Genomic DNA, 11,234 nt, shown 5'->3' on the forward strand with positions numbered 1-11,234 from the left:
ATTCATTCAGACTAAACAAACACACAAATAATCATATTGATTTTATTTTGGGTGCTTTGTGTGTTATCTACTTCTCCATATTCGATTGACACCAACTTAGCTTTAGCAGCGATCGTGGATGCTTTGTAATGCGTAGTTGATGCTGCCTAGCTAGCACCTGCAAAATAGTGTTACGAATTTTGTACATAGACATTGCTATAAACTGAAGACGTGTGTTTATTTTCTACTTATAAAATTTTCGCTGTCACTTGGGTTAAAATCTGAATGACGTCTGTTAAACCATAAAAGATTTTCTATGATTCTGATTTTTAGTTTTTTTCACTCTATAAATAGTGATACAGGTACTTTTATCCCTCTTAGTTTTCACGACAAAAACATAAAATTATACTTATTTTTTGTTCCTCCTTCAAGGCTGGGTGCAACATCGAAAATCCTAACGAGCCGCAACACAATAAATAACTAAGTCCCTGCTGCTTCTAAAACGCACACTAATAAACACTTCAATAATGGCAGAGATATTTAATTCCTTGAAATGTTAAAAGTTATTGTGGCTGAGATATTCCAATATATTTAGCGCTGAGTCGTGAGTTGTGTATGGTTTGCATGTGCATGAAAACTACGCTTTTTTACGCTTTTCTTCTACTTCCTTTTTTAATGCCTATCCTTTTAAGTGCAATATTTCAAAACTAAAAACGGTTATGGGAGTTCAAGTATATTTACTCTTTCTCAGAAATACTTATTCCTTTGCTGCTTCGAATTCGTGGACATTTATTTAATTTACTGTTGTTAAAACTATTATATACAACTTTCTTCAGTGATGTTTTCTTCTAAAGTCATTTTCCAGTTGACTATTGTTGTGTAATTTGAAGAAAAAGGCTAGAGGGCGCTGTTGCTCGCTTAGTTGTAAGAGAATAAAGTTTGTTCATGTTGAAGGCGGCGGCCTAAGAATACGCTCTGTATATAGTAATTAAAATATTATTAAAACGTAAAAGTGTTAAAATTAGTAAACCCACTGAACCACCATCATCTGATTTGAAAGATGCACAAAATTATTAGATGGTGCATCGGCCGGGAATCGAACCCGGGCCGCCCGCGTGGCAGGCGAGCATTCTACCACTGAACCACCGTCATCCGATTTGAAAGATGCACAAAATTATTAGATGGTGCATCGGCGTAAGGAATTAAGGCTTTGTGAAGATTTTAGGTGTTCGATCCAAGTGTTTCGATTTCAATGGATATTTCATATTCAAGGGCCAATGGAATTCCAAATAAAGGTAGGGAAATCTTAAATTAATTATTTAGTGATTATTTGTAGTACATTAGTAAGTATTTATTATTGCTGTCGTGGGTGTATTTAAATTAAATAAAATGGAAGAGAAGTTAGATAGATTGAAACGTAAACGTTCCACATTGAGATCGTCTGTTACTAGGTTAATTAAAGTGATTGGAGATAAATTAAAAATTGAAGGAGAGGAAAATTCGATTAAAGAATTACGAGAATTCTTTGAATTATTAACCGAAAAGAAAAATAATTTGAGAACGCTTGATGATGAAATACTAGAGTTAATTGATGTTAACTTAATTGAAGAAGATTGTAGTATAAGCGAAGAATACAATGACAAATGTATAATTGCTTGTAGTCAAATTAAGCAGTTTCTAGGTGCGATTACCGCAGTACCGCCAGCGAGGAATCCCCAAAGTTCTGATTTAAACCAGTCTAGTGGTAATGGAATTTTGCATGTAAGTTCCAGTTCTAGTGGGAGTAGTACGCTGAAATTACCAAAATTAATGATTGATAAATTTTTGGGAGACCCCAAACAATGGAATGAATTTTGGAATAGTTTCGAAAATTCGATACATAAAACGAAACTCTTTCAAAAATACAAAAATTTGTATACTTAAAAACATTCTTAACGGGACAAGCTTCGAATGTTGTGTCAGGCTTTGAGTTAACAGAAAGTAATTATGATAGTTGTGTAGCATTACTAAAGGACAGATATGGTCGAAAAGACCTGATCATTAATTCATTCATGAATAAAATTCTCAATTTAGAAGCCGTTAAAAATTCTGCTAACGTAAAGGCTTTACGTAAATTATATGACGAATTAGATGTTTCGATTCGTAATTTGGAAACTTTAGAAGTAACTTCTGGCTCATATGGACATTTATTAATTCCAATATTATTAAAATTAATTCCGGACGATTTAGTTTTGGAATTTAATCGGCAAAGAGGATCGAAAGATAAAGTTGAAGTTTCGGAATTAACACAATTTATTAAAACGGAAATAGAATGCAGGGAAGTTTCAAATCTAGTATTAAGCGAAAGGAAAAATCCTGTGCCTCCGCGAGTCGATCAATCAAAATATGAAACTAGAAAATATGTAAAAAATACACCCACGGCTGCATTTCATACTGCAGTTAACCGAAAATGCATCTTTTGTGATAATTTGCACGAGTCATTTAAATGCGAAGTGAATGTTTCTGATAAATTAAAGAAACTAAGATCCGAAAACCGCTGCTTTTCTTGTTTTAAAAAATTCCATACATCAGAAAGGTGCAGAAATAAAACTAAATGTAATAAATGTGGCGGTATGTATCCCAATGAATCGATTTGTACTAATAAATCCCTTGTAAACAAAAGGTTGGAACAAGGTTATTCCAAACACGAAACTGAATCTCTGACTTTGAATTCTGAGGAAAGAAATAAAGTTCAAAACTTAAAATTGATTGCTTCTGTTCCTCAATGTGATAATAATAATGACTGTAATGCCAGGGAAATATTATTAAAAACTTGTACAGTTTATGCTTGTTCTAAGTATAAATCAAAATTAACTAGATTAATTCTTGATCAAGGCAGTCACAGATACTTTATAACGAAAAAATTGGCCGACCATTTAAAACTTACTCCAATCCGTTATGAAAGACTTTCTGTTTATTCATTTGGTGCGACGAAGGCAATGAATCATTCCTATCCGGTCGTTGAAATCGAAGTTCAGAATTGGAAACAAAATAATAAAATAAAAATTGAATGTTTGATCTCGGATGTTATTTCCTCGGCGTCCATCAGTGTGCCTAGTAAACAAATTGCAGACTTCATGGAGCATATGGGGTTGCAGATCGCCGATTGCGCAAGAAAAAATACCATAGATGTTGAGATATTAATTGGAGGGGATAAATTCTGGAATGTAGTTTATTCTGAAAGAATTAAAATATCTGAAGGGTTGTACGCAGTCAGTTCTGTGTTTGGTTGGGTTGCCGCAGGAATCGAGAAAAATAAAACAAACAAAAATTGTTCTGAAAATTTAGCGGTAATGACAAACACTGTTGTGTTGAAAGATTTAAAAGGTTTTGGGGAATTAGAACATATGGGAATTAATGATTCTGATGATTATTCCGATATTGACTGCGAAATAGTAGACCAGTTTGAAAGAAATTTGCAGTTTAAAAACGGAAGATATGAGGCAAATTTAATCTGGAAATACAGTCCGAATAATTTAGGAAATAATTTTGAGGTAGCTAAGAAACGATTCGCAAACCTTCACAATAAACTAAGTAAAACTCCGGAGATTTTTCGGGAATATAAAAATATAATTGAGAACCAGATATTAGAAGGAATTGTGGAGGAATGTCCAAATAATGATACAAATTTGGGATATTTTATGCCGCACCGAGCAGTGATACGACCTAGTGAAACTACTAAGGTAAGAATTGTGTACGATGCTAGCTCAAGGACAGAGGGCACGAATTCGTTAAATGACTGCCTTGAATCGGGACCTAATCTAAATCCAAATATACTAGACATTATGTTAAATTTTCGTAAGTTAAAGATAGCGTTTTGTGGAGACGTTGAAAAAGCCTTTTTGACGATAGGAATTGCTGAAGGTGATAGAAAATTTTTAAAATTTCTTTGGTTTAATGAAAATAATGACTCCTTTAAGATTATGCAAATGTGTCGCGTAGCTTTCGGCTTGACTATATTTCCTTTCATTTTGGCCACCACTATAAAATATCACATTCGAAAATATAAAGATAAAATGCCGGACAGTTTCCAAATGTTAAATTCTTCTGTCTATGTCGATGACCTATATTTTGGAGCAGGAACGGTTGAAGATGCATATCGGTTGTCTGTAGATGCGGTTAATATATTTAAGGATGCTGGGATGAATTTCAGAAAATTAAGAACTAATTCTAAAGCATTAAACGATTTATGGGTCTCAGATGGGATTAAGGAATCAGACAACAAATTAACTAGTGAATCGAATTTCTTAGGCATGATTTGGAATTCCATTGAAGACAATATAAAGTTAAATTTAAAAAATTTAATTGACTTTTCTACTGGAAACGATTTTGCTACAAAAAGGAAACTTTTGCAAAGCATCGCCCAAATATACGATCCATTTGGATTTACTGCACCCTTTGTTATTCGGGCGAAAATTATTATGCAAGAAATCTGGTGTTCCGGTTCTGACTGGGATGAGGTCCTTCCTGCAGAGATTAAGGACAAATTCAACATTTGGCGGGAGGAACTTAAAGATTTAACTGAAATATCGATACAGCGAAATTTCTTTGATAATGATCCAATGAATATAAGCCTTCACCTATTTTCGGACGCTAGTCCTAAAGCATATGGGGCCATCGCATATTTCAGATATTGTACAAGTGATTCTAAAATTAAAACTTCCTTTATCATGTCGAAATGCAGAGTTGCACCTTTAAGAGCAATCACGCTTCCTCGTTTAGAGTTAATGGGAGCACTCGTGGCTGCTCGAATGTATAAATATTTGAAAAAATTGTTTGGTGATTTAATTGAGGAGGTTTATTTTTGGAGTGATTCCGAAATCGCCATTACTTGCATTAAAGGTTCGCCAAGTAATTGGAAACCATTTATCGCCAATCGTGTTACAGAAATACAGAGTATATGCAACAAAAAATTGTGGAACCATTGCGAAGGGAAACAAAATCCTTCCGATTTACTAACTCGAGGAATTAGTGCTCAGTCACTAATTAAGAATGATTTGTGGTGGCATGGGCCACACTGGTTACGTTTTCCTACTGAAAACTTTCCAAAACAAAAGAAATTAAAACCAAATTCAGAATCGTTGGAGTTAAGAAAAAGTATTATTTTGACTGCACCTGTAATTAACAATGAATCCCCAATTTTGCATATAGAAAAATTCAGTTCTTTAGGAAAATTACTTCGAATTACTGCCTATGTATTTAGATTTATTGGGAGGCTTCGGAAAAGGTCTACAGGGAATGGACCTTTAAGTGCTTTTGAGATTAAAGCAGCTGAACATTATTGGGTAAAAATTACGCAACGAGAATCGTATCAAGCGGAAATAATTAAGTTATCAAATAAAAAATCTATTCTCGATTCTTCCATCTACTCCCTTAATCCAAGGCTTGATGAGGAGGGAATTCTTCGGTTGAAAGGTCGCATTCAATTTGCAGACTGTCACGAGAATTTAAAACATCCTATTCTATTACCCTCAAAATGCAAGTTTACCGAGTTGATCATCATGGACTCGCATGAAAGGGTATTCCATGCTGGAGTTAATTCGACACTAACTCAGATCAGAGACAAATATTGGATCATTAAGGGAAGACAGCGTGTTAAGACTATCATCAGCAAATGTGTGATATGCAAACGATATAGTGCTCGTCCTGGGGTACAGGATATCGCTCCACTTCCTCCAGACAGAATCCAAGAGTCGCCTCCATTTGCTGTGACCGGGTTGGACTTCGCCGGTCCATTTTTTACGAAAGACAGGCAAGGTAAAGTTTACATGCTGTTGTTAACGTGTGCGGTCACCCGTGCCTTACATATAGAGATAGTAACTGATCTCAGCACTGAAAGTTTTTTGCTAGCTTTCCGAAGATTTTTAGCTCGCCGAGGACTGTGTACCACCGTGTATTCCGATAATGCCAAGACTTTTAAAAGAGCTTATAAAGAACTAAAACATATTTTTAAAACTTTGAGTGACTCATCTGTGAAAGAATTATTTTCTGCTAGAGGCATAAATTGGAAATTTATTATTGAGAGGGGTCCATGGTGGGGAGGGTTTTGGGAGCGTATGGTACGAACCATAAAATCCAGCTTGCGAAAAATTATTGGTCGATCATCCCTTACTGTGAAAGAGCTTGAAACAGTGCTCATTGAAAATCGAGGCAATGATTAATTGTAGACCAATTACCTACGTGTTTACCGATCCCAATGAACCTTCTCCACTAACACCCTCTCATTTTCTGGTTGGTAGACGATTGCTATCTCTGCCTGCTAATAAAATAACATCAAATAATTTGACTGGATCAAGAAATTCAATTATTAAACGATATAAATACCATCAAGATATTTTAAATCATTTTTGGAAGCGTTGGAGATCAGAGTATCTTTTTAATCTGAGATCTGTCAATATTTGTCCTCCACACTCTAACGCATCTGAGTTTAAAATCAACGATATTGTCCTGATTCATGACGACAAACATCCCAGAAATCTCTGGACAATAGGTAAAATTTTGGAATTAATGCCAGGCAGAGATGGTAAAATAAGATCTTGCATAATAAAAACACCTACTGGTACCTTAAAAAGGCCTATACAATTGTTATATAATATGGAACTTAACTAATGTTTGTATTTGTATTTTTAGGTTTGATTCTCCTGACCTTGCTGATAGGTATCATTTAATGTTTTGTAAAATTTTATGTGCTTATAATTATGTATGCATGTGTTATATTTAACCATTTCTCCAGGATTTATTGTCGAAATATATTATTGAAAGATGAACTCGCCACCGAGTTCAGGTGGGGAGTGTTGTGTAATTTGAAGAAAAAGGCTAGAGGACGCTGTTGCTCGCTTAGTTGTAAGAGAATAAAGTTTGTTCATGTTGAAGGCGGCGGCCTAAGAATACGCTCTGTATATAGTAATTAAAATATTATTAAAACGTAAAAGTGTTAAAATTAGTAAACCCACTGAACCACCATCATCTGATTTGAAAGATGCACAAAATTATTAGAACTATAAAATAACTATTGACTAAAAAACCATTGCCAGTTCACTTTTCTCTATTAAAACCTCGAATGTAAAAGTAATGCAAACTTCAAAATGTTAGTAAAGCTTGAAACAATAAAATAAAAACATAAACGCGAACAGCAAAGTTTAAAAAAAGTGCATATTTCAGCATAATTGTAATAACACTCAGGACGATTATAAACTGAAAACTACACTGGATTTCATTTACGTATGTTTTCCAGTATGATTCAAAAGCTAATTTCGAACATGTTCAAGGAATTTATATAGATTTCCTTGTCAATCATTTTCAGTATTTAAAATTAAGTAGCCAATATCCCAAATTGTGTTTTTAATACCTTAAAAATGAAATTATTGCTAATACAATCTGTAGCATTTTTTTCACAGCTTTAAAAAAAAGACAAACATTTATCGACTGTTGCCTAGAACATGAGTTTTTTATGTAATTATTTTATGACGTATTTGTCAACATAACAGAAGATACTGCAGCCATAATGTTCAGTCACTGTCAATGGCATTCTTGTAAAAGGGTCTATGGAAAACACGAAGCCAAGATTATACCCAACTAAGCTACATTAACTTATTTGTTAGTAGTTTAAGGAAAGTGTTTGGAATATGATGCTAAGTTGTTAAAGTTTTACTGTTTAGGAAATGAGAACCATCTTGAAAAAACAATTTTTAATTAAGAGTTTCTTGAATGAGAGGTAATTGGTAAGGTATGGAAAAACATATATATATTATCTGCCTTAGAAGGATTGATATGGAAATAAGTGCCTTTACAAGGTTTTTTCCCCTTTTTTTCCAATGCCTTAATGGTGAACGGTAGCACACTCGACGCGCATTTGAGAGGTCCAGGTTGGAGTCTTGACGAGAGCACTACACATTTTTCACATGCCCTGCTTAAAAAAAAAAAAAAAAAAAAAAATCCTAATAACTACATTTTTATGAATGACGTTGCGTGGAATAGCGATTTATATTTATTTATTGTATATCATGCAGAAGACCTCTAAAATCTCTGAAAATCCCTATTTATCTCAGAAATTGAATTTAAAACGAAACACTTAATGTTCATTCTTTCGTTAATGTACTTACTTGCAGTTTCCCTATGAGACGAAGCAATTTAAAAGTTGGTAAGTGTTATAAGCTGGACCTGTACGAGTAAAGATGAAAAATTCTTTTTCATGTAATAGGAAACATTTTATCTCTATTGATGGTAGGAAGACCAGAATGGTTTTACTGCCAAGATGTGGCCAGTGCCTTTAAGTCAATATCGTTTTAATTTATGCTGTTATGCATTTCAGGACACTTCAGTGAACTTTCAGCCTAGGCTGTTAAATTAGTTTGAAAAGCATACAGCTGATTTTACAGATTCGAAAAGAAAGATATCAGTTTAGAAGTCAAACAACAAAAATCAGCGTTATATTTGCAAATTTTCACAGGACTAGTTTCGATGGTTTTACCAAACCAACAGCCTCAGATGGTAAAGCGCAAATGAATATCCATCTATTGATGAAACGAGAACTATCGAGACTCGTTTCATCAATAGATGGCGCCAGTAGCTTAATTCCGGTCCAGCAATTCTTATCTTATCTCATCTAAATCACTATATCTTATCTCGTTCATTTGCGTCCCACCAGCGGCCGAGCGCTAAAGTCGCTGAACACTGGTAGTTCGGTCCGAAGTTCGAATTCCGTGAACGGGCTGGCTGCATGGGCGTTTTCGTGCTTTTCCCCATATGTAAAGTGTATACGAGCCAGTTTTCATTAGAAAGTCCTCCACGAAGGCATCCCTCCCCTTAGATAGCCATAGTGTGCTTTGCCATAATTAAGTAAACCATCATCCTCAGCTCTTTGGTAGCTGAGGATGATGGTTTGGTAAAGCCATCGAAACTAGTCCTGTGAAAATTTGCAAATATTTTTGCTTTTTGACTTCTAAATTAATACTTGCTCGACCTGCTATTTTATCTTAATTAGAAAGATATGAGTTAAATTCTATTTCTAAATTTTTATATATTACCTCCAAAAAGTTAATTGCGTATAAATACGTTCATCCCTAAAGGTTTGTATTTTTTAACAAGCTTTGGCCTCTTTTGTTACTTCCGATGGGTTAAGTACTTCACAGAAGAAGCTTTCTTACCTTTTTATCACACCCACAATGTATATTTTAAAATTTAAGTTATACGTCACACTGTTTAAAATTTACTTAAATTTGTTTATTAGTTAATATATAATTACGTCAAAACGAACTGCTAGCATTTGAGCTGGTTTATAAACTGAAGTTATTCACAACTGTCAAATTCGTACTTGGCTTCGGTTCATTAAATATACCTGGCATAAAGTATATAACTGTTGTGATTATAGCTACATTTAATCTGGGTTGCGCATTTAATCCGTAATCATTGATCGTCATTAATTGATTATTTAATCATTGATATTTAATTATATTAATCATTAATTGATTGTCATTTGAAGTATGTGTTGTGCCGCCCAACCGATATAGTGGTTAGCGTCGCTGACTGCTGTGCGAAGAGTCCGGTCTTGAATCCCGGAGTAGGCATGTATGCTTGTAAATGTATAGTGTCGGTGCGGCATGGAGGCACTCTAAATATGCGGCGTGCCGAAAGGCCTTTCGTGTGGATTAGTGGAAGGGGAGAGGGGTGGGAGACCCTCAGACCCGTCCCAGCCCGGGGTACTCTCCATCAAAATTGAGTGCGGAACTTAGCTAAATCGCTCTGTCACCTGAATGGTGCTCAAGGCTGTTGCCAACGGCAGGCGTAATCTAGCGCTCCTTGCCAGGAGGAATCTCATGGGGCTGGGCTGACTACGTCAGACAAATGAGCATAAGCAACAACAACAATAGCATGTATTCCTTATACAGTCTAAATATGACGTCAGCGTTGTGTTACCATTTTAAAATAATAAGATTTATGATAATACATAACTCCAAAAAAGAATTATCAGCTTTTTGATAGCATTACATAACTTTGCTTCAGTTTCGCGTAGAATAGTATAATACTTATCAGTTAGTACGCTTTGACAGTGATAATACGTGCTTTAATCTTTTTCGCGTGCATCTTTATAAAAGCAGGGGAAGAAAAATAGAACTAATAAACGAACTATTCATGTATAGAACTAATAAACAAACTCGAGGAAATTTTAATCAGTAAATCAGTTTGCTCCAGTCTGTAAGTACATTAAAAACACATAAAAAAGTTTCATTAAACATTACTACACTTATTTCTTAAAAACAAACAACATGGAAGTCGGGTATATCTGATTTTACTAAAATTTTAACTATTAACGCATCCTCGACTGAAAGAAGTAATCAAGAAAAATAGTTTATTCTGTACACTCTTTCACTTTTCTCCAATAGGACAACTCAGCATTTTCTTGATGAAATATAAATGGATCGACGTCTCGATCTTTTACGTCAAAACAAGCTTGATGTTACTGCAGAGTAAGTATTGTGGTGATTTAAAACTGCGAGCCTTTTCCGTTCAGCCTAAAGTCTCCTGGGCTTTGAATGAGCTTTATTTCGACGGAGATGAATCTGTTAAGAGGATAGTCCAGAATCTGATGAAATATAGTCGGCATTCATTTCCTTTAAGGAATGCTTTATATATATCGCATGCGTACAAATGCGCACAAACTTACAGAAGTATAATCATCAGAATCCATGCAGTATTATTCGAGGAGATAAGACAAAAGCGGATTTAAAATTCAAACTTAACAGAACTAATTGTAATTTAATCCTCAAGTTCAGTTTGAATGAAATATCAAGAGTTAAGCAAAGGACTTGTTTTCTGAAAGACCAAGTACGTTTGTTGCATTAAGAATAGCATTTTAAACTTATACATTAATTAGTCTAATCAAATGGCAAAATGAAAAGATTTAGGATTAATTACTCCGCATTTACAGTAAAGCTAAAATACAGATAAACAATCTTAGATAAATTTTTAACTATCAATTCGTCAAAATGATGGATTTTCTCCTTTGATAGAAATACGTATATGTTAATAATGAGCAATTTTATTTATTTATTAGGGTCTTTCCTTGAGATTAAGATAGAATAATTTTTGCCTTCCCTCAAACATCTGTACTCAAAATTTCAATAATTATGTTAATATTTAGTATTGTTTTCATATCGAAGACTGAAATAATTCATTGATAGCTCATAACATTCTTATCAAACACACTATGAAACGGC

At 34.3% G+C, this 11,234-nt stretch overlaps 1 non-coding gene across 1 annotated transcript; it reads right to left on the reverse strand.

Moving 5' to 3' along the window:
* Positions 1 to 1,060: 1,060 nt before the first annotated feature.
* On the reverse strand, positions 1,061 to 1,133 carry TRNAG-GCC (transfer RNA glycine (anticodon GCC)). Its single transcript has one exon. It is a non-coding gene; the product is annotated as a tRNA-Gly (tRNA).
* Positions 1,134 to 11,234: the final 10,101 nt, after the last annotated feature.

Source organism: Stegodyphus dumicola, chromosome X2, assembly GCF_044657685.1.
Source record: "Stegodyphus dumicola isolate Sdum_Otavi_A_Nest chromosome X2, ASM4465768v1".
In the NCBI taxonomy this organism is placed as follows: Eukaryota; Metazoa; Arthropoda; class Arachnida; order Araneae; family Eresidae; genus Stegodyphus; species Stegodyphus dumicola.